This window comes from Mus caroli, unplaced genomic scaffold (assembly GCF_978045245.1).
Source record: "Mus caroli unplaced genomic scaffold, Mus_caroli_1 scaffold_17, whole genome shotgun sequence".
NCBI classification, from domain to species: Eukaryota; Metazoa; Chordata; class Mammalia; order Rodentia; family Muridae; genus Mus; species Mus caroli.
This window is the reverse complement of record NW_028227272.1, coordinates 52,514,374-52,539,240: the sequence shown is the minus strand read 5'-3', so window position 1 is coordinate 52,539,240 and position 24,867 is coordinate 52,514,374. Positions and strand designations below refer to the sequence as shown.

General features: G+C 39.5%; 1 non-coding gene across 1 annotated transcript; it reads left to right on the top strand.

Annotated features, from left to right (window-relative positions):
* The first annotated feature begins 24,383 nt into the window (after positions 1–24,383).
* LOC115029676 (U6 spliceosomal RNA) lies at positions 24,384–24,490 on the top strand. Its single transcript, XR_003835225.1, has one exon. It is a non-coding gene; the product is annotated as a U6 spliceosomal RNA (small nuclear RNA).
* The last annotated feature ends 377 nt before the right edge of the window (positions 24,491–24,867 follow it).

Genomic DNA, 24,867 nt, shown 5'->3' with positions numbered 1-24,867 from the left:
GCCCCTTTTTTAAAGAAGCTTATTCCAAATGTTATAGTTTATGTCTTAAGTGTTTCCACCCCACTTAAATCTGTATGTTAAAGGCTTAGCCCCCAGCCTTGAACCATTAGGAAGTGGTAGAGTCTTTCATAAGTGGGGATTTCTGAGAGGTATTTAAAGCACAGAGGTTGTGTCCTTGAAGGAGACTATGGAGCCTCACTCCTGTCCTCTAGCTCCTTCACTTCCTGGTGATAGTTCTGTGGGTTTGCTTGCCTACATTCCTCCACCATGATGCACTACCACTGGCCCAAAGGAAGGAAGGGAACTAACAGGCCATGATCTGAAAACTCTAAAACTGTAAATAAAACTGAACATTTTTTTTCTAATAAATTGCCTATCTCAGGCATTTATTATACTTACGTAAAGTTGGCTAACACATCAAAGAAAGGAAAATAGTTTTGTTTTTTTTTTTTTAAAAAGGCACTTGAGTAGGAACAGGTATGTTTTTGTTTGTTTGTGTTTTGCACTTGAGGAATATAAAAAAAAAATGCCAGCAGTTGAATTGAGAGGACTCAGATAAATTGCTGGTGAAAAAGGAGCTAGGTGGGGCCAGGCTACATTTACATACTTACAGGCTATGATAAGTTCTTGTAGAGACAGAGAACTATGACAAAATATGATTGATTGAAACATTACTTTTTACATGTCTTGACTAGAAGATCCCTTTCATATAAAACTGCATATTGATTTTCCTATATGCTTTTGTATACAGGAAGACAATGTGATATACGTCCAAAACACCTTCACAAGAGAAATCTCTGAGGGTTGACTTCAGGTTGTATTAATTCCTTCTTTTGATTTTTTTTTCTAGAGTATTTGAATTATTTACTAGAAAAATACAGTCATGCTTGTTAAAATGTGCATACCTGAAAACCATCCATATTCCTCTTTGGCTAAGATTTCGTATTAAGACAACATTGACAGTAATGTAGCTTCCAAACTCACACAGGTGATAAAAAGAGAGATTTATAAAGAGAAATTTGTCAACTTTAGTTAAGAATTATAGAAATAAAATATAGATATAAAAGGTTAAAAGGATGCACGAAGCCTGCAGTATCCAGAACACAGCCAACCAGGGAAAACCCTTTTATTATCAAAATAAAGCTTCTCACAGACAAGTGACATTTTGAGGGGAAATATTTAAAAACAAAACAAAGCAAAACAAAACAAAAAATATGTTTAAACAGATAATACATTTGAATGAAATTTCCTTGCATGTGTAAATAATGCTGCTCTCGGGAGCCATCAGTTATTAAGCAAAAGTTCCAGGGTCAGTTGTGGTGGTAGTTAATTTTTTCTCCTGTGGTAAAATGGCGTGATTAGGCCAGAGGTTGGTAAGTAGCTCACCTCACCTTTGCTCACTGCCTCTTGGGAGGCAGAGACAGGTGGACCTCTCTGAGGTCAAGGGTAGCCTGTTCTACAAATTAAGTACAGGATAACTAGAGCTCCACACAGAAACCAAAAACAACAACCCACCTCCCACCCAAAACACCAACAACAAAACCAACCAACCAATCAATCAATCAATCAAACAAACAAACAAACAAACAACATAAACATGATCAAGGCAACTTAAGTTGATTTGGGTTTACAGTTCCAGAGCTGAGGAACTATTGGCAGTTAATGGTTGCTGAAGGAGGGGGAGTCATTTTTTTCAGGGGTGTAGCTGCTGGGCTATTACTCATGCCCTAGTAAATAACCCCATGCCACGCTCATGGGAGTAACTCTGATTAAACTCAGTGGGTCATCTAAAAAAAGAGGGATGAAAGTAGGTGAAAGACTTGTTAGAAAAACAGGTTGAAAGGAAGGGAAATGAGAGAGGATCATGAGGGTAAATATGATCAAAACATTAGGTACATGTATGAATAAATCAAAGTTTTTAAATGATAGCAAAAAGGAGGAGATAAAAAAGAGATAGTATTAAGATTATACATTGACTTGACTACTCATTTTTTTTCAACAGAGATTGAAGCATAATCTATAGTAAAAAACATGTGGCATGGGTGAATTCTAGTTGAATGAGATTCTGATGATTATAAGAATGGACAGGACCAAGTCGGGCAGGGCAGTAGTGGTGCATGCCTTTAATCCCAGCACTTGGGAGGCAGAGGCAGAGGCAGAGAGGCAGAGAGGCAGAGAGGCAGAGAGGCAGAGAGGCAGAGAGGCAGAGAGGCAGAGAGGCAGAGAGGCAGAGAGGCAGAGAGGCAGAGAGGCAGAGGAGAGGCAGAGAGGCAGAGAGGCAGAGAGGCAGAGAGGCAGAGAGGCAGAGAGGCAGAGAGGCAGAGAGGCAGAGAGGCAGAGAGGCAGAGAGGCAGAGAGGCAGAGAGGCAGAGAAGGAGGCAGAGGCAGGCAGATTTCTGAGTTCAAGGCCAACCTGGTCTACAGAGTTCTAGGACAGCCAGGGCTATACAGAGAAACCCTGTCTCATAAAAAACAAAATGAAACCAAACCAAAACAAAAACAAATAAAGAATGGACAGGACCACAAAGGAAAGTGGTCAGGGTAAAAGGAAGGCACAGAAGTTGTCAGTTTTGCAAGAGAATAGCCAATGTGTTGGGGTTTCAATACTGTACTAATGAATTACTAGAAAAGTCTTTTGTATCTTCTCTCATGAAACCATTTCTATTTTTCTATGTGACTCTTTTTTATGTTCTTCTTTTGTCCTATTAAATTATTGTATTTTGGGGTATCAATGTAGTTCCAATTCAGGAGAGCAGGTTTGGATTTTACATGTAACAGTCATATGTAGCGGGCCTGGGAAAGCTAGACTTTTTCTTTTAATGTTATGAATTTCTTGCAGAGATAATCAAATGAAAACCTCAATTTATTTTTATTTTTGGCTTGCAAAATAGCCTATGTTTCATTTCATGGGTTTCAGAGCAGCTTCTTCATGTATACAATTAATACACATGACTAATGTGTCTTTTGGCATGAAGTAGAAAAGTTATTAATCATTTCCTGTTCATCCATATCAGGTTGTTTGTTCTCCACAGATGGAGACTGAATTCCTTACTGTGATCTCCAGGAATTCTCTTGCCACTGTGATAACTTTAGAGAACCTTATGAGGCTTTATGTGCAACCATGTGCTGTGAAGAAGAGGAGCATGGAGGCATGGTGCAAGCATATTTGCTAATGCATGTAAGATAGCCTGCCATTTGCACTGCTGTCACCTAATTAGAGGTTTTGATTTGAAATCAGTCCCATTCAGTGAGTCCCAAGGGTGCCGCCACTTCCCACACCCATCACTGTCTCTTCAGATGTGCTAGATTGTTGTCAGAGTTGGAGTGTACATCTGGTCCTATTTAAACACACCCTTCATTCTTCAACTTTGGTTCTGTTTCTTTATCGTGCAGGATTGCACCTGACCTTTTGCTTACTTGGGTTTAATGGGCTTAGACTTGACTTTCAATTCTTGTCCTTTGAGCTGCTGCTGTAAGTGTGGTAGCCATTGCCAACCTCGCTCCTACTTAGACTCTGACTTAAGAATAGTGTAGGTAAAGATCCTTTCCCAATCTGTTGGTGGCCTTTTTTGTCTTATTGACGGTGTCTTTTGCCTTTGCAATTTTATGAGGTCCCATTTGTCGATTCTCAATCTTACAGCACAAGCCATTGCTGTTCTATTCAGGAATTATCCCCCTGTGCCCATATCTTCAAGGCTTTCCCCCACTTTCTCCTCTATAAGTTTCACTGTCTCTGGTTTTATGTGGAGTTCCTTGATCCACTTAGATTTGACCTTAGTACAAGGAGATAGGAATGGATCAATTCACATTCTTCTACATGTTAACCGCCAGTTGTGCCAGCACCATTTGTTGAAAATGCTGTCTTTTTTTCCACTGGATGGTTTTAGCTCCCTTGTCAAAGATCAAGTGACCATAGGTGTGTGAGTTCATTTCTGGGTCTTCAATTCTATTCCATTGGTCTACTTGTCTGTCGCTATACCAGTACCATGCAGTTTTAATCAAATAACCCCATTAAAAATGGGGTGAAGATCTTAACAAAGAATTCTCACCTGGGGAATACCAAATGGCTGAGAAGCACCTGAAAAAATGTTCAACATCCTTAATCATCAGGGAAATGCAAATCAAAACAACCCTGAGATTCCACCTCACACCAGTCAGAATGGCTAAGATCAAAAATTCAGGTGACAGCAGATGCTGGCGAGGATGTGGAGAAAGAGGAACACTCCTCCATTGTTGGTGGGATTGCAAGCTTGTACAACCACTCTGGAAATCAGTCTGGTGGTTCCTCAGAAAATTGGACATAGTACTACTGGAGGATCCCGCAATACCTCTCCTGAGCATATATCCAGAAGATGTTCCAACTGGTAAGAAGGACACATGCTCCACTACGTTCATAGCAGCCTTATTTATAATAGCCAGAAGCTGGAAAGAACCCAGATGCCCCTCAACAGAGGAATGGATACAGAAAATGTGGTACACTTACACAATGGAGTACTACTCAGCTATTAAAAAGAATGAATTTATGAAATTCCTAGGCAAATGGATGGACCTGGAGGGCATCATCCTGAGTGAGGTAACCCAATCACAAAAGAACTCACACAATATGTACTCACTGATAAGTGGATATTAGCCCAGATACTTGGAATATCCAAGATATAAGATACAATTTGCTAAATGCATGAAACTCAAGAAGAACGAAGACCAAAGTGTGGACACTTTGCCCCTTTTTAGAATTGAGAACAAAACTCCCATGGAAGGAGTTACAGAGACAAAGTTTGGAGCTGAGAGGAAAGGAGGGACCATCTAGAGACTGCCATATCCGGGGATCCATCCCATAATCAGCCTCCAAACGCTGACACCATTGCATACACTAGCAAGATTTTGCTGAAAGGACACCATTGCATACACTAGTAAGATTTTGCTGAAAAGACCCAGATATAGCTGTCTTTTGTGAGACTATGCGGGGGGCCTAGCAAACACAGAAGTGGATGCTCATAGTTAGCTATTGGATGGATCACAGGGCCCCCAATGGAGGAGCTAGAGAAAGTACCCAAGGAGCTAAAGGGGTCTGCAACCCTATAGGTGGAACAACAATATGAACTAACCAGTATCCCCGGAGCTCGTGTCTCTAGCTGCATATGTATCAGAAGATGGCCTAGTAGGCCATCAGTGGAAAGAGAGGCCCATTGGTCGTGCAAACTTTATATGCCTCAGTATAGGGGAACGCCAGGGCCAAGAAGTGGGAGTGGGTGGGTAGGGGAGTAGGAGGGGTATGGGGGACTTTTGGGATAGCACTGGAAATGTTAATAAAGAAAATACCTAATAAAAATTTTTAAAAAATTAAAAAAAAAAAGAATAGTGTAACTGGGGCTGGTGAGATGGCTCAGCGGTTAAGATTGCCGACATCTCTCCCAAAGGTCCTGAGTTCAAATCCCAGCAACCACATGGTAGCTCACAACCACCCGTAATGAAATCTTATGCTCTCTTCTGGAGTGTCTGAAGACAGCTATAGTGTACTTACATAATAAATAAATAAATAAATAAATAAATAAATAAATAAGCATTTAAAAAAAGAATAGTGTAACTGGAAAGGAGTGGTAGATAGCACTATTGTACTGTAAGGAGAAGCGGTGAAGCTATGATAAAGTGGAAAGCATGATGATCCATTAGTCGAAGAAGAAGACATGAAGAATATAGAGACTCAAGCTAGTGAAGGGCTACAATCATTACTAGTGAATTTCTATAAATATCCCTGTCCACCCTGGCACTAAGATGGGATCAGGCTCTGACCAAGACGCATTAAAAGGGATATAAAATTTAAATTATCATTTAGCATTTCTGAGTTCAGATTCTCCATTTGAGGATTAAATCATTTTTAAATTAAGCTAGTTATGTTCTCATTAGCTTGCAAAAGAAGGTATAATCTTTGGTAAATTAAGGTTAACATTTTTTTTTCTTTTTCTTTTTTTCCTTTTATACGTTTCCTTGTCCATGGTGTCTCTTTTTTTTATTATTATTAGATTATTTTCTTCATTTACATTTACTGAAACACATTACACAACATTCCTGTTTCATGCTTTCTTGACAATGTATTCACAAGTCCATTGTGTGAAGTCTATCCCTAAGTAGATGAGCTTAGATCTATCAAAGAAAAGAAGAACAAAAACATTTCTGCTCCACCTAGCCTGTCATTGGTCAGGTGGAACCCATTGCTAAGGGAAACACAAACACACATTGTGGAACTGGGGAAGAATGGCAAGCATGCAACAACAAATGTCCACATTTAGCAGATATAAGCCCACAGTGACCCTCAAAATATTGATACTCAAGTATACTTAAGTTTACAAATTACGCTTTTGCATTGCTCGTCTTACTGTTCCTGCTACAAATTACATTTCAGGGGTTGCTGGCTAAGGAACTAATGCATCTGCATTCTTTGAGGTAGAAATTTGCATTCACCTTTTTAGGACTATAAACCAGTAATGAGCTTTCTATTGACCTATTTCAAGATTATACACAATTTAGACTAACATGTTTAAATTCCCTTTTCAATCAATCCAGCAGGCAGACAAACAGAGTAAGATAGGTTCGATTAAGCAAACACCTGAACAAATGTGTCATCTGGTGCACAGGCCAGTTCTTGTATATCTCAGTTTTTATTATTGCTGCTGTTACTGTGATTATCAAAACTGAGTGTGATCACTAGAGTTTTAAAATATAATTACTCTAAGAAAGTAAGTTGATTATGTTTACAGTATCAAGTACCTACTTAGTAGCTATAATCATTATTGCTCAAATGATAAAGGTGCTAAATTGTCTTTGAATAGATAGCAATGGCCAATAAAAAGAATGTAAAAGTATAAACTTCTTATCTACTCATTTTTCCCTTAGTTTTGCCGAACATCAGAGCCTCTTTGCCTTTTAGGAAGCCTGCTTCTGCCCTGCTACATTGATGAATGCTTATTAATGTAAGCAAGGAGGCCACCTCCTCGGTCAGTTTCTAGGTTCCTAGGCTTGCTAACTTCAGAACAGGAAGGAAGTAGTCGCAATCTACAGTCTGAAAAGTTTTCTAGTTTTTCTTTGAACAAAAGGTCAGATTCATCCTTGGCTTGCTGGCAGACAATGTTAGACATATTCACACCAATGAAGAACATGGTTCACAAATGCCTTCCAATATGTTCATGTCGTGTGTGTGTGTGTGTGTGTGAAGATAATAATTTGCTGGAAACAGGCAAGTCAAAAGCATCCTTATATAACAAATATCTTCCATGAATATTTTCACACACACACAAAAACAAAACAAAACAACTCTTAGCCAGCAACACAGAAGAGTAAGACCAAAGCCATGCATTGGTTAGGCTGTAAAAGCTGATTACATGGGAAATCCAAGACAAGAAAGGTTGGTTGTTGTATGGTTCTCTTTAAGACAGGTTTTAAAAGAATAGGCTGTCTTAGGGTGTGTTATTAACTCAGCTGTGAGATTCAGAAAAAGTTCCAGTCTCTGGAGATGTAAATGGTATTTTCATAGTAATGTGTCTCCACAAGGTAACACTCCAGAGTCAGATTGGAGCAACTTACTCTAGTGTTCAGCAGGGAGGTAGACCAACTCACGTCAACCATATATGGCACATATCAAAGCAAGCAGAAAAGTCCCAATGGGTAGAAATGACACATTTGAAGAAATGAAAATCTTTATTACTCTGATTAGGCCATTGCACTGTAAGTGTATTGAATTATCGGGCTGACCATAAACATGTTATAAATATGTATGAAGTGAAAATGTTTTGAAAAGAGTGTACGTCAAAAGTGTTTTAGTTCAATCAACATGCTGGAAATGCTAACGTAGGTGATTTCTCAAAGACTGGATCTGTTTATATGCTGTTAGGGTCCCCAAACACTATAAAATTATTCCTATTTTAGTAGCAGTGGATGAAGGGGCTTACTGAGACTTGTGTGAAAACGTAACCTTACCACTTATCTTCCTCCTTGAAATGTGGTGTCATTCAGTTGTATTTGGACAGTTAATTAAGTTAATGCTATGTTTCTTCTGCTATCTTTTGCTATGTCTAATTTTCAGTGAAGTTGGTATGAAATATATATAGTTTCTTCTAGGAAAGCATACTCATCTCAATGGGGAAAAAAGTAGGAATGAAAGGGAAACAAGATCCTCTTATGTCTGAGGATTCAAATGGTGGTAATTACAAAAGACAACTAAGAGTGTTGTAAGTCTTGGTGAGGTTCTTTTGTTTTTGTGGTTTTGATGTTGTTGTTTGTTTGTTGCCTAATATTAGAAGAAAGGGTAGAGGAAGGGAAAAGAATAATTAACTCTGCAGACTATTTATTTATTTTTAATTTAATTTAGTTTTAGATTTTTACACATTCACTTTACATCCCACTCACTGTCCCCTTCCTGATCACCCCCTCCCACAATCCTTCCATCATATTCACCTCCCCTTCTCCTCTGAGCAAGTGGGAACCCCTCTGGGTATCCCCACAACCTGGCATTTCAAGTCTTTTGGAGGTGACGTGCTTCCTCACCCATTGAGGCCAGGCACTTTATTTCTTTAATGTTTCATAGTTCAATAAAAATACAGGCAGAAATGAAGAATAACTAAATGCTCCCCAGATTATGCACAGACAGGCTGATAGGAATTTTAATACACTGTAGCCTCCATCTGACACACTTTCCCCTCTAGCCCCTCTACAAATAAACACCTAAGAATTGGACAAGTTAAAGTCTTGGCCATTAGAAAGATGTTGATGTTAAAAATCATAGATATTCTCTCCAAGTCATGCTGTATACATAGCTTTCTGATTTATTTCATGGAACATATATCACAGCACTGCTTTGGAGATCCCTGAATAAAACCTGATAGTTCAGACTAGTAAAGTAAACAACAAAATCCATCCCCTCTTTATCACTGAATACTCCTGGAGATAAAAATTCTTTTTAGAAATTAGGACATCTGTTACCTTAAAGGCTATATTTTAGAAATGAGTGCGTGCACATGTGTGTGTGTGTGTGTGTGTGTGTGTGTGTGTGTACATATTGTAGGGCTCAAAGGAAAATGGCAAATGATATAAAGAACTTTACGTTAAGAGAGTTAATATTTCGCCACTCTTGCTATCTCTCTTTATTACTTCTTTTTCTCTTGAGTGTTTCAAAACTAATACCAGGAATTTTACCATTTTGGAACACACACCTCTAGTCAAAGAAGTTTTTTTATTTCATAACTATGCCATTACTCAGCCTGATAAAAATTGAAAATATTCCTTCATGCTGTCTGATATTGACTATCCTCCATTAGCTTCCTGGTTTGGACTCTGACCCACCCCTGATTCATTTTAACCCAGTTAGGACACTGGTCTCTCATTAGTGGATTTACAAGGGGGAGAGTGAACAATTCCTTCTTCATTTCAAAGCATCGACTTAAACCTTCATGTCCAACGTTCTCTAATTTTTCAAACTTGAATACAATTGCCATAGGGAAATGAGATCAATAAGTGAGAGTCATGCTAAGTTATTTTTCTGGTAAGAGATATTAACTCAAAATTTTAGAGTTCCTTCTGATTAGAGCCACATTCCTCCTCCGCCCTTGGGGAACTAGAGAAAAAGAGTGAGCCCAGTTGCCCCGTCTAAAGCAGAGCTCCCTCCTGGGAAGCAAGGAGTTTTCTGTTCATGAGAATAACATGGTTGTGTATATTTTCAAATATCTATAGTAGCATCAGCTGTAGTGGGCCACTAGTTTCTGCATTTAGTGGACTCTTATTTAGTGCTCATTGTGTGCAAAGTGTATTAATAACAAGAGCATAGGGCATAAGGCAAAATGTATGATAGAGAAATTGCAATAAAGTACAGTAGGTCTCAATAGCAAATTACCTCTCTATCGGGATGATATTGGTCAAAGGGGCACTTAGCTTGGACTTTAAATGACTTGTAAACTTTGAATAATAGGAGAGGAAAGTGGTCCATGGTAGAAGAGGGTGTAAGCAAAGGAAGGTGAGAAGGGAGGTCAAAGCACTGCAGGTGAGTGGTGACAGCTAGGAGAACACGGCACTCTCTTTAGGCCAAACACCACATAATGTCGTGACTAGCCATGCTGTGCAGCTAGGTGTAGCTATATAATAACCCAGTAAACAGAGATTCCGGTAACTCCTATCAGTTGCTGCTGCTGGGAACTATTAGTCATCCAGCATACTTTGGATGTCAAGACAATGATTGTTAATGAGTGACCAAGCAAGAAAACTGATGACTGTTCAAGACATCCAGTGCAAGGAGATATAATAATTAATCCAATATTTTACCTCCATGTGGTTGGGAATTTCTCAACTACCTCAGAAAGGTTTGGAAGTTCAAATTCTATTCAGTAAAGGTTTTTGTGTGAGACTAGGTCCTCCTCTTTGAATGGCTTATTCATTATTCTCATGTGATGTTTTGCTTGTTTCCTTAATTTTTTCAGATTTTAAGCTATGTTGATAACATCTTAAAAATTTTATAGATTCTGAAAAAAGGCTTGTAACAGATGCTATTTAATGACTATAGATCAGATTAAAATAGTTGACAGTGTTATTGCTTGGAGTTTGTTGTTCTGCATTTAGCATTGACCTACAGAAAAATAGTTGTTCAGCATCCAAAACTAGAGCATGTCTTACGGTTTTGGGCAAAAGTGTCTTCTGTCATTCTCAACATGACCTAGAAATGCAGTTTCAGCTGACAGCGCTCCATGTGTTGATTTAGTGCTGGGCAATGTATCAGGTAGATCGTAATTACATGACGTAATCCTCATAACTACTGTCTGACAGAAATGAACACAATTGTCTTCATTGTAGAGGTAAGGGAACCAGAGCTTAGGCAGGGTTAGTAATTTATGTGGATCACATATGAGAAGCAGCAGAGCTGGTTTTGAAGCTCGTCTCTCTGTTGTGACAGGGCACAGAGCATCTATGCATGACGGGGACCCACATGTTGAGACAAGAAGCTGGTGGAAAGAGAATACTCTGATGGGTCTCTTCCCCTCTCTGCCTCTCCCAGACCCCACCCTTTTCCTCATTTCTGGCTCTTTAATTCTTCAAGCCTCTATCTCTCTGTTCTCTTGACTGAATTTTCTGGTTGATTACTATTAATTTACTTTACGGACTTATCTTTAGGGTGTTAGACCTTTCTCACAGGGGAATTAGGAAGACAAATAGCAAGAAATCAATGAAGGAATATATATTATGTCATCACATTGTAAATTCTGGGTTTGCATTGCCCTAGAAGTATAAAGAAGGCAGGGGAAAGGTCTGAAGTCTAGGAGACAATGCTGCGCTAGAGTTGTGTCCTCAAAGAAGAAAACCCATCCATGCAGGTGAGGTGTAGGAAGGGCTCTTTAGGTGTGTGTGTTTATATTTAGACACCGAAAAGTACTGCAGACTGCTGCCCAGTGGAGAGCTTTCTCATAGTTCTGGGAGATAGAGTTGGAGAGAAAGGCAGGGGCCAGAGCTGAAGTACATTGTGCTAAGTTAGAACCCTATTGTCAGATAGAGGAATTCATTACAAGGCTGTAAGCTAGAGAAATGTCTAGTTTTCTGTTGTGGAGATCACATTCCATGTAATTGTTTTTTGCATGACCAACTTCTATGACTAGAAAAAGAAACTGAGGTTGTACCAAGATCTTCCTTAGTGAAAGAATTTGGTGTTCTTTTCCTAACTCGTGGTCTCAGAAGTTCTGCTTAGCTGGGAAAGAGGCAGCTTTTGTGCACTGATCCTCAAGAAAAGGTGTTTTACACACACACACACATACACACACACACACAGAGGCCCTACTTCCTTTCAGGGTTTCTCTTTCCATGTCCTCATGTCCTCCAAGGTTCAGAGCAACTATATTACCATAATAACATTCTGGGAAGCTTTGTTCTGCAGTTACTTCTGAAGGCTGGGGGAAATTCAGTGAATTTTTCTGCAGAGAACAAACCCACAGAGAAAACTGAGTAGGAGAAGCAGTAGGTGGCACCAGAAGTTTCAAAGATCAGACAATAAGAGAACTGTAGGCTTCTTAATGTGGATAAACTTTGCATACTCATCATTCAAATACTGTTGTTAAATTGCATCCTTCAGCATATTTTGACCTGTACGTGTGCATGTATATGTTTGTGTGTATAACTGTGTGTGTATGTATGTGTACATGGTTGTGGAGATCATAGGCCATCCTCCAATGCCATTCCTCATGAGAGGTACTGTGTTCCTGTGATAGGGCTAGGCTTCTCATTGGTATGGGTCCACTGACTGGGTTGGCTTTTCTGGTTAGCCAGTTCCAGGTATCCACTTGTCTCTGCTTTCCCATTTCTGCTGCCTTGCATAACTTTTAAATGGGTTCTAGGATTAAACTCAGGTCCCTGTACCAAGCACTTTACGAACTGCAAGCACTTTACGGACTGAGCGTATCCTTTTTAAAAATATTGACAGCTATATTTTTTCACTTAACTGTTTAAGAAAGTACAAGTAGAAGTTCTGCTGTGCTGTACATACTAGAAATTTTATGCTGAAACGAGAACATTACTCTTTTATCTGCATATTTAACAATCTGATAGTATCCAATATACAACGAGGCAACTGGCCTCTGACAATTCAATCAAGCATAGTGTACCATCACATACTGTAGCATGCTATAACACAGTGTCCTGTAACATAGGTACCCTTTCAACCTGACACCATCCAATATACAACCAGACAACTGGCCCATGGCACTCCAATGAAGCATAGTAAAATTAAATGATAGTGGATCCAGTGATCCTAAAAGCAAAATGATTGGTAGGAATGATAAGTAGCATTCGCAAACTTGCCTCATTTCAAATTTTGCCGCTATGCTGATACTAGTTAGGCAAATATTTATTGTCAAAGCCGTTCCAACTTACTTTCCCCCAACTTTTTCTGGGGCTCAGAAAAAAAATACCTCAGCTATTAATGGTGACTGATGACTTGACTGAGGTCAATCCTGGGGACACACTCGGTAAGAAAACTCATTCCTGTAATCTCTGACTTTTGCAGGCATGCAGGCGCGCACACACACACACACACACACACACACACACACATGCATGCATACACTAAAAAAAGAATACAAATATAACATTTAAATATATATATTAAGTGCTATAATCTTAAACACAGACATTCTTTGCATAGCTGTATTTTTATTTACTTTTACCACAACCATTTTACTCTCTGGAAATTTTCTTCTTTACTTGTACATATGGTGTATGCATATATATGTAAATTCTTCCTCTGGTCTTTCATGCTGGGACAGCTTATACAAACACTTTTCTCAGGACCACAACATCTCAGAGAATTCTGTTATAGGAATAATCCTAAACCAGGTGGTGGTGGAAGCAGCAAATGCCTTTAATCCCAGCTTGTGAGCTGGAGGCAGAGACAGGCAGATCTCTGTGAGTTCTAGGCTAGCCTGGTCTATGGAGTGAGTTCCAGACACACAAAGAAGCCCTGTCTCCAAAAACCAAAAGAGGAATCATCATTATTTTCATCATCACCATCACCATCGCCACCACCAGCACCACCATCATCATCATCCATATGTCTGGTTCTCTTATTTAACTAGTGGGTGGAATCAAGACTTGTAATAAGGTCAAGGATGCTAGTTGAATGTTTCCTATCTAAACCTCACTAACTGATACTTGATGTCCCTGGTGACAGTGTTGAGATGCCAGGTAAGGCATCTCTGATGGAGCAGGCAGTGACTAATCCTCTGAGCACCGCAGCTGAATGATCTGTACATTGAATAGGACCAGTTCCAGAGTGAGATAAGGCTCATTATGCCTGTGGTCCTCACTTTTTCATTTTTTACGGATGTAATTTTACATAAAAACAAATGTCAGCGGAGAGTTGTCACTACGGCTGGTTTTCAAAGCAACAGAGACTGTAAGACAGAGTCAGGAGCCACGTTCGTATTTCAGACATAAAAATGACTTGTCCTTGTGCCAATCACTGGCAAGATCTTGATGCCCCCACATGTAAAAGCAGAGTGTTGGCTACAGGAGATTTACATTTCTCTATAGCTCTACCATTTAATGACAATAGTAATGTTGCCTACAACAGAGACAATGTTACAGTTCCATTAAAGGTGCTAAGATGAATTGGTTAGTTGAGGGTCGGTGCTCCAGAGAAGGGGTATGGAGAAGCCCCAGTGGTGTCAACTAAGGGAGCCACAGACTGTAGATGCATGACTGGAGTGAATGCTTCCTGCCAAGGGCTAAAAGTACGAAGATGATGGGCACAGTTGAGTAATGGGATTGTAGATAATCAATTACAGCCAGTTTATAGTGAGTCACAACATTATCCGATACTAAACTATTGTTTGTCAAGGAAATATGGGGTTAGGTTCTGGTAGCCTTAGGTCAAAATATTTTATTCAATAGAGTAATACATAACCCTGCTTTAAAAGTGTGTTTAAAGCACCTTTTTTTTCATATTTATTGTTGACTGATTAATGCTGAATCTACAGACAGTGAAATTATCTCATTCCTGATAAGTCATATGACTTATCAAATATCTACATTGTATCCTATGGAATAGTACAGTGATTTTTACAGCCAGAAACACTAACCAATATTCCAATAGTATGATTGATGTCTATCTTAAATGATGAAATTGCCAAGAAATCCTGTTGGCATGATCAAAATATCCATGGCACCCACGAGTGGCCAAACATGGAGGACCACATCGTTTACAATCTGAGGACTGCCCAAGAAGAGAGCGCTACCCTGCTTTACTTCAGTGAGTGAGAAGACTGCCTGTGAGACAATTGAAAGGTGTTGCTGCTTAGAACATGGCAGTAAATGATTTTGAGAGTGTAGAATCTACCAGGAGAACTCAAGGTTGAGAAACAGCATGGCATGTCAAACATATGCTTTTGTATTTCAGCATCTTCATCAAATTTGGAGTCCCCTGGAAGGAAATTGGTCCCTTATTTATGATCAGGACTGCTTTTTCCCACATTATCTGCCTTGTTGGTAAATTATGAAAACTGAGTTGTTTAAAATGAAGTATGAAGTAAACTCAATCCAAGACACCAGATCTCCCTGCACACAGAACACACAAGCTTTTCAGACTTGTACTTGATAGTTTATGTTTGAACCAGTTCTGGAAAATGTAGTAACAACAGTTGCGTCTGTTGACATCCCGTGTTCACCTCACTCATGCATCATTGCCCAGGTTTGGCTGCAAAGTGCGTAGTTGCTAACCTTCTCTTAGCACCTGCAAAGTTGCTTGAGTTATATTGTGTATCGCTTACTGATGCAATTCCGACTGAGAAATGCATCGTTATAAAATTTTATGATTGTGCAAGTGTCATGTAATGTACTTATGTTTGGTATACCCTACTACTGATGTAGGCTACATTAATGTAGGGTATACGTTAGCCTCTAGCTCCTAAGGCCATGCTAAACAATATGAGAGTAAATCTAAGCACAGTGGGGAAATGATGTAACCAATTAATGTAAACATGAGATTTGTGAAGTCATAGCAGGCATAGAACAGCAACCACTTAACCATAAACTTTCATAAGTAAAGTGTGCTCTGAAAATGGCATTAAAATGTAATACAGCAAATACATAAAGCAATATGTCATTTATCAGTATTGTGTATTGTACATAGTTGCATGTGCTATATGTTTTATAAATGGAAGCGTGGAAGGCTTATTTAGACAGCATTCCCATAGATATGAGAATACTGGGATGGGCTGTGAGGCATGAAGCTTAGGCTGTAAGTAAGTGTAGAAAAATTTTAGCTCCCTTATAGTTTTATAGGACAGACATCATATACAGAGTTCACTTATGACTGAGATGTCACTATTTGGCTGCTGGCTATATTTTCTCCCACTTTGAGATCTTTTAAATAATAGTTTCCATGTGTTTACAGAAAGAATTGTGTGATGTCTGAGCATATTAATTACTAACATCCTGCTTATGATTCTTGGAAAGGACCTGACAATTCTAAGTCTTACTATTTGGGGAAGGTTTATAGAAGGCCACTTATTGGACTGAGTCACCAGTTAGATGTGTTAATCCTGAGGCAAGTAAATAAAATCTAAAAAACCAAAAAAAAAAAAAAAAAACCAAAAAAAAAAAACCCAAAAACCAAAAAAACAAACAAACAAAAAAACCAAAACCCTCTCTCCTCTCGGTAGTAGGCCTGGGGAAGGAGATGGATAAAGTTCCTATTTTTGAAGCATCAGTGGTTGCCAAGGCTTAAAAGAATATTCAGATATTAAAAGTCTGGCTAGCATTTTATCTTACAGGTACTTATTCTCGTTGCTAAGGCAAATGGTAAAGCAAGAACAGGCAACCAGCTTGTCCAAGCCTCCGGTTTCCCATGCTTTGGACAACATTTTGAACTTTCCTATAAAACAGAAGCTTTCAGTGTTAGGCCCTTATAAGGAGACAGAAGACCGAAACCAAGTTCTGGGGGAAATGTGACTCAAGACAATAACAGTTCTTGAAAAGGTTCCCCCACCCCACCCCCATCCCTCCAAAGGATCCAGCTCATTCTCTTTACCTCTCTTGTTCATCCCATGAGCACTTTCTTGTTACCTAGTAAACAAACTCAGTACATTGACAGTGTGCCATCTAATATACATTCATATGCAGAAGCACAAACAATAACTAAAGGTTGCAGGCCAGCTTCTCATGAGAGCTGCTAATTCAGGAAAGGGCTTGACAAGGGCGTGTTCTCTGCTGCTTTTGACTTGTGGAAACATGCTCAGGGTTGCCCTGTCCTTGATACCTGGAGACCAGTGTCTCATACTCTAGTCTTTTGTGGCTTTTCTTATCAAATAGTATGGTCTTTGTTTTAATATAAATCTGCCCCTTCTTCTAGGAAGGTTGTTTCAACAATGTGTTTGAGGGAGCATCTCTTTATAGGAAAGTTGAACACAAAGAAATCATGTTCCAATGGAAAGCTCTGCAAATACGATACCGTGGGTGTCGCTGATAGATGAAGATAACAGGATGTTTAATGAATGCCTCTTCACCCCATTGCTGAAAGCTATATGAAATCATTTGATTGAATCTACTGATACAATATATGAGGCAGGAAAGGGATGGTAATCACACAGAGGTGTGAGGTATGTGGAAGAAAGGGCCTTGTCACACTATTAATCAAAATTTCTGGCTCTAAAGTCACTTCTTTCTAGTCCTATGAACAGAAAGCCCAAGATAAGGCCATGGTCTTATAAAGGAATAGCTAAAATAGAAATTCCTTAGTATATGAAAAAAATGACAATAATCTCTTCCAGAATTGTTGCAGAAATAAAGAAAGATAACTCACATTATATACATAAAGTATATTACAAATGTATGTTCACTAATGTTATTACTACCAGTATTAACATTCTTATATGCACCATATGTGTTTGCATTTTCTGCCAGGGTATGAGGAAACTGATGATCAAAATTTATTTCCACTAAAGAGATGGTTCCTTATTTTCATTGTCCTCAGCTTGTGGCCCTTTAAGTGGTAGTGTAAGGGTCCGAAAATTGCTGAAGTAAGACCCCAAACTTAAACAGTATGCAAAACCAAAGATCATTTGCTCTGCCCAGCATATGGGGGCCAATCACTCTTTGAAATGGTGACCCTAGACAAAGGCACACAGGTCTTCTCATAGGGAAACAGGGGAACCATCTAGGAGGATTAGGTAATCTAAAATTTCACTAGTGGGTCCTACGGGGTCACAGGTGCTCCGTGGTCTGCATTCCTATGTCATGAACATTCAACTATCTAATGAAGTAGGACTTCCCAGCTCAGATGGCCCATTCTGAGATAAGACATTTCCCCATGTTTGTGGTTATCCCCGGGCTGTTCTTTGGGAGGAGGGGTCATGATCTTGTTCTGGATCTTATGGTCTATTCCTGAAGCTGGTGCCTTATGACTTAGTTTCTGGGACTTATGGTCTATTCCTGAAGCTGGTGCCTTATAGCCTTCCTTAAAATCAGGCCTGGGCCATAAATGGAGACAAATGGGGTTTATGCTGCCATTTCATTAGGGACCATTGAGAGGTCTTTAGATTAATTAGGTCATACCCTTGAAAGGGATGATGAGATTCCAGCCTGTTCTTCTTCCTCTCCTTCACTTCCTGACCACAAAATGAAGAGTTTTGTTTTATCATGTCCTCACTCTATGCTACACTACCTGCCCGAAAGCAATGGAGCCCATCAACTTTGGACTGAATCTACCATACCTATGAGCCACAAAAAAACAAACAAACAAACAAAAAAACCAAAACCCTTTGTTTTTATAAGTTTGTTCATTTCAGGCATTTGTGATGGTTACAGAATACTAATGCATGCATTATACATACCTAGTATACCCATACCTATGTGTGTGCACACACACACACACACTACATTGATTTCAGTCATTTGCTCAGCTGACATAGGAGTTCTGCTGTGTCTCATTGAGAAATGTGCTATCCTACATTTTTTTTTTTTTTACTTTTGACTAGATAATATAAAACCAAGATGGAACAAGTTGAAGTGAATTTCATACTGAGACATATATCCAATTAGCAGTATCATATCTATTCTATACATAATCTTTATTATTATTATTATTATCATCATTATCATTATATCCATTCATTCAGAGTTTTGTAACAGATAAAATAAAGTTGATGTCTTGAATTATTGAGTGGTCAGAAAAGGGATTCTTAGGGTTCCATCCATTGGTGAAAGGAGGCCAACTGTAGGAGGAATGGTCTCATGAAGTGTCAACTTCTGAGTCCCTACAGGACCGGGCTGGCAAGATGGGGGCAAGAGAGGGAGGTGTGGGAGGGTACTTTGCCAAGGGCAATTGAGTGGTTGGTGTATCACTAAAATTCCCCAGCAGGCTTCCTGTAGCTCTCTGGCTCAGGGGTCAGTTGTCAATGCCAGACGTGATGTGTCAGAACGAGTTTGTATGAATATAGGTCTCGGGCAACTCAATCTTTTCTAACCCAACTTCTATATTGCACCCCTGCTCCATGCCCCAGTTCAGTGAAGTGTCTTTTTTTCTTGGTTTTAGCTTCATTTCTGGAAAGTGAAGTTAAAACACAAAGGAAATAGAAAATATCAACAAGAAGAGAGAAGGTAACTTTGCTTCTGCGGGTGGTAGGGTCTATTGAAGCCTCCTTCCCGCCTTCTTCATCTTTCTTATGTGTATGCATCAGAGCTTTTGAAATGCAACCCTAAGAATGATTAGTTCCTTCGATTTTTTTTTCCTTCTCAAGTGGTCATCTTCTCTGCCAGTGAAAATGGTACACTTTAAAAAAGAATTCCTTTTCTTCATATATAGTTGGATATAAAAGTTTATCTTTAGAACAACTTTTTTACAGTTAATAGAAAACTCCGTAGTAACTGCATGCAGTTGTGTAATCAGAAGGAACAAATAGTCTAAAGGGAAGGATCTCAAGCTTTGTCGGACTTTAGGAAAGACAGCCTTGTGCTCAACAGGAATGCAGCAAGTCCTGAACATTCAGCTAGAATTTGAGGGATAAGGTAGGAAAATAAAGTAGATGTGAATGTGCTTCTATCTCAGACTGGCAAAGTGGGTCAGACTTCTTATCTTCTCAAGGGGATTATGAAAGTTCAAACCAGAGAACCTGAGTGGTTACTTGGACTAAAACCAAAGAATTACAACAGAACATTTATGTCAGATGTTATGTTCTTGTGACAAATGAGTTTTAACTGGTGGGGAGAACAGATACTAGGTGTTTTTCAAGTGCTGGAGAAAGATCTACTTAGCTCTTATCTAAGACCTAAAAGACTGCAGGTGTGCTCATGGCACCAGAACCCTGGGAAGGTGAAAAAAAGCACTTCTGACTCCAGCCTTTCTCCCACTCCTTCCCCTACCATGCAAACTCCAAGCTAGCAGAGGCTTTGACTCTGTTGAGTCCCAAGTTTTAGGCTGTGCCTTGCTTCTAAGGAATACTCAATAGATTACATATTTTAAATACGAAATGGGCGATTTTTAAACTTAGGGTAGCATTGAAGTCATTTTAATTATGGAGTTCAAATTTAATTATTTAGTTCAAACCTGTTGGACTTTAGGCTTGAATGTATCAAGTCAAAACTTGATTAGTTAAAAATGGAAACACTTTATCCTTGGGTTCGAAGATTTATTATACAGTGTCTCCATGTAGGGAGAGTGAACTTGGTGGTATCTTAGATAAAAAAAATGCAGTTGGTCGTAACACAACACAAATGAGCAGTGCACTATGACTACAATAAGAACTCCATACAATAGTAGGCTACAATACTAAAGATAGGTCTAGACTAGAGAACAGGGTTATATTACACATCTCTTCTTCATGCTAATCAGGTGGTACCTGAACTTCTATGAACTTCTATTCTGGGTCATTAAACTAAAACAGATATAATCAACTGAGTAGGCTAAATTTAGACTAACCAGGACCATGAGAAATCTCAGAAGTCAAGGATGATTGGTGACATTGAAGTTTTTTTAGGTGATCCCAATTAGTAAAATTTAACCTTAAAAAATCTGAGTACCTTTTCTTTTGTTTTTTTTTTTTTTTTTTTTTTTTTTTGGTATAAGGAGTCAAACTTAGGGCAAATGGGTGGCTATTTTAGAAAAAAAAAATCTCACTGGAAAGGATATCTAAGTTTGCCTGACTTGTCCTGAACCTACTGGAAGAGTGTGGCTTCTGGGTTGTGGGTGTAGGTGTGGGTGTGGGTGTGGGTGTGTTTACCAGCAGGCTACAGGAGGAATTCTCAAAGATTCTAATGCCCAGTTGAACTTTAGGATTTAAAAGATGTGTAGAAACAAGTTGCTTGAGCAGGCAGAGATGCCTTGAAGGCTGGGGTGCTTCACTGATCTCAGACTCAGCCTTGACATTGGAAATCTTACCCTAGGCTTCACTTGCCTGGGATATAATTTAAGAGTATTTTTGTTTACATGGACTGTCCTTTATACTTTAATAGTACAGCTCAAAGCACTTAGAATTTATAAGCTGGAACAATTATTCATTAATCAAATGCTTATCCTACATCAGTTCTGTATACTAAAGTTTTTTTTAGAAGCCAGTATGGGGCTGGGCGGTGCTAGCTCACACCTTTGGTCCTAGCACTCTCAAGGCAGAAGCAAGTGGATCTCTGTGAGTTTGGGGCCTGGTCTACAAAGCAAATTCCAGGATAGTCAGGGTTATGCAGAGAAACTCTGTCTCAAAACAAACAAACAAACAAACAAACAAACACCAACAAAACAAAACAAAAACTACAAACCAACAAAGGAAGCCAATTTGGAAGAATATATATACAGCCTTCATCCTCTGCCCTCAGAAACCTTATAGGTACAGTGTATATAGAACCTTTGCCCGGAAGATCAATATTTTATCTAGAGGTCTGTTCTCAGAGTTTCATGTGTGATTTGTAGGTTTATTGGCTTTCTAAATGGGCTGGAATATCCTTGGAGGAGATTCCTATTATCCTTTAACTTTAGCATAGTGTCAAAGTACAATGGTTGGCATAATCACAGTCATTCAGTAGAATCGGGTCAACCCGCATAGATCACAGTCCTACCAATGTACTGAGAATGAGAACTCAGCCTGTGATACTCCAGTGGAGGAATAGAGGCTTGAAAAGTGACAGAACCCTTAAGGAAGCTTTATCTGGGACTCGAGGGGAAGAAACCGCTTAGCTAGATATATCATTCAGTAGCAAGTCACACATACAACAGTGGCTTTGCACAAAGGTTAGAACATCCAGGGTTTGAGATATCTAGAAAAAGGAGGAGAAACAACTTGCAGAGATAGGTTTAGCTAATCTCAGTAGGAACAGACTGTATAGTCTCTGTAGCAGTCTCTAGATGGCAAATATCTGGGGGAAAGGGAGCTACAGTGGTCATTTTCTGCATGTACTACCAGCATCCACGCTTGGACCCTCCCAAAGAAGGGTTTGCTATCCCTCTGAGCCTCACCTAGAGAGGTGTTGCCACTTCCATGGGCAGAAGCATTGGGGGTTCACTGATGTGGTAATAATCATGTCAACAGCACATACTCACTCAGGACTTTACTCACTCAGGGCTTCTTCCCGTTCCCATGCTTCACCTCTTAAAGGTTCCATCTCTTCTTTGTACTGCCACACTAATGTAGACTGTCTGATACACAAACCCTTGGGAGGAAAACCCCACATAAATAATAGAGCACAGCATTTAAATTCAATAAATGGTGTGTGTGTGTGTGTGTGTGTGTGTGTGTGTGTGTGTGTGTGTGGTTTTTGATGTATCTCAAACAAAAAGATCACACTATTAGGATTGCTGTATAAGTCTGAAGGTAGACAGCTTTGGATTTGAGAAGACAGAAGAAACACGAAGTTCTGTCTGTTATATAGTGAATTTAATGAATTGGTAGAAGTGTACTGAATTATGGCTATCAGTCTAGATCTGAGAGGTAGGACAAAGCTTTTAATCTGTTAAAATGCAGAGGTGGTAGGCAATAGAGAGTGCTCAGGAAAAGTGTTAATATGAAGACTGAGTGGAGCAAAGTGGCCATAATATAAAAACCTTCAAGAAAACCTTTTGACTGGCTGAGCACATGCCAATCACTGTTCAGGTGGGCTTTGGAACAGAGAAGGGTTGTTATAGCACTTGGTTCTAGTATAATGTAAGGAAATACATTGAGGAAGAGATGGGAGGAAAAGGATTTTATATATCACCCTTCCTCCAACTCAAAGAAACACAGCATTGGGAAAATGCTTCCTAACTTAGGAAGCATTGTGCTATAGTCCGTATCACTTGTAACAAGTCTCAGGGCCACTGTGACTTCATTTTAGCAGCTGGTAACCCATAGTATCAAGTGTCTTAGTCTTGCCTCATTTCTGTGTTGCAGTCAGTGGGTTGTGAGTACAGGAAGCAATAAAACATAGTATTGTTAGTCATGTCACTGTTTGCCCATCGTGCTCCTAACCCCAGGCAGTATGATATTAAGAGAATCATTGTACCCCAAGAGAAGAAGAAAATAAGTGCCAAGTTGTGGCTTTGGAGTCCAGCGCTAGACCTTCCACAGTAAGGCAAAGTGCTGGGCAGAGACTTTTGGCTCCTTAACCACAGGCTGTTGGCTATATGCGAAGCATCCAGACCCACTCCAGACTCAGAGGGTAACTCATTGAGCTGCGTTACCTTTTTTCAGCACTTTTCCTCAAACCATTCTGAGTAGCACATCAGCTATAGAACTGAGGACAAGAATGGACTGCATAATTTCAGAGGTGAAATTGCAACTGTACACCAATCCTGGACTGACAGTAAACCTGAACCTAGAGTGTCATCTAGTGCTCAAACAGCAGCAGTGACCAAAGGTCAGATACAACGGGAAGCCTCTTTAGAGCTTCTGGAAGGATAGTGTCTTAGTTAGGGTTTTACAACTGTGAACAGACACCATGATGAAGGCAAGTCTTATAAAAGACAACATTTAATTAGGGCTGGCTTATAGGTTCAGAGGTTCAGTCCATTAGCATCAAGGTGGGAACATGGCAGCATCCAGGCAGGTATGGTGCAGGCAGAGCTGAGAGTTCTACATCTTCATCTGAAGGCTGCTAGTGGAAGACTGACTTCCAGGCAGCTAAGATGAGGGTCGTAAACCCACACCCACAGTGACACACACATACTCCAACAAGGCCACATCTCCCAACAGTGCCACTCCCAGGGCCAAGCATACACAAACCATCAAAAATGGGTACACGCCGATTATGAAGACTAGAATATTTAAGTATCAATTCCTTTTACTCAAAGATATCATTTACTCTTCAACAGCTGTTTAAAACTTTCAGGAAATGTGGCCTCACCTAAGATAACATACCAGGGAGACTGATCACATAGCAATGAATATATGCAAACTCTTGGATCAAGAAGTAAAAATAGGTATCTTTAGGAAGTTCAGTGAGGTTCAAGACAACTCAGAAAAAAAAATTCAGTATTTTATGAGCAAAGCAGAGTGAACAAACTCACCAGGGTAAATCACTTGAGCTAAAACAGGATTTTTCAGCAAGATGAAAAAATGGCATGAAAAACACCCATAACTGAAAAGAGCCAACAGCAGAAACAGGGGCAATTTCTTTGCAAATACAAAGAGGAGAGGGGGAAAAAAAGAGAAAAACAATGAAGATGAAAGAAGAAAACTTACATGAACTTGGGAATAACTTTAATTATGCAGGTGATATTGATCCAAGTGGTCCTTGCTGTTACAGTGGTAGGACTATTGGAAAGGTTACATCTGAAAACTTCCCAAACCCAAAGAAGGCTACCAATATTTATATAGAGGATGATCAAAGGTCACAAGCCAGATTCATCTCAAGCAAGAGTAAGCCAAGATGCCTCACAATGAAGACCTGAAAGGTCAACAGTCATGCTCGCTTCGGCAGCACATATACTAAAATTGGAACGATACAGAGAAGATTAGCATGGCCCCTGCGCAAGGATGACACGCAAATTCGTGAAGCGTTCCATATTTTTCAATGATACCTTGGTCAAGGAAGGAATAAAGAAAGAAATAAAGGACTTTTTAGAGTTCAATGAAAATGAAGCCACAACATACCCAAACTTATGGGACGCAATGAAAGCATTTCTAAGAGGAAAACTCATAGCTCTGAGTGCCTCCAAAAGGAAACTAGAGAGAGCACACATTAGAAGCTTGACAACACACCTAAAAGCACTAGAACAAAAGGAAGCAAATTCACCCAAGAGGAGTAGACGGCAGGAAATAATCAAACTCAGGGGTGAAATCAACCAAGTGGAAACAAGAAAAACTATTCAAAGAATCAACCAATCAAGGAGCTGGTTCTTTGAGAAAATCAACAAGATAGATAAACCCTTAGCCAGACTCACTAGAG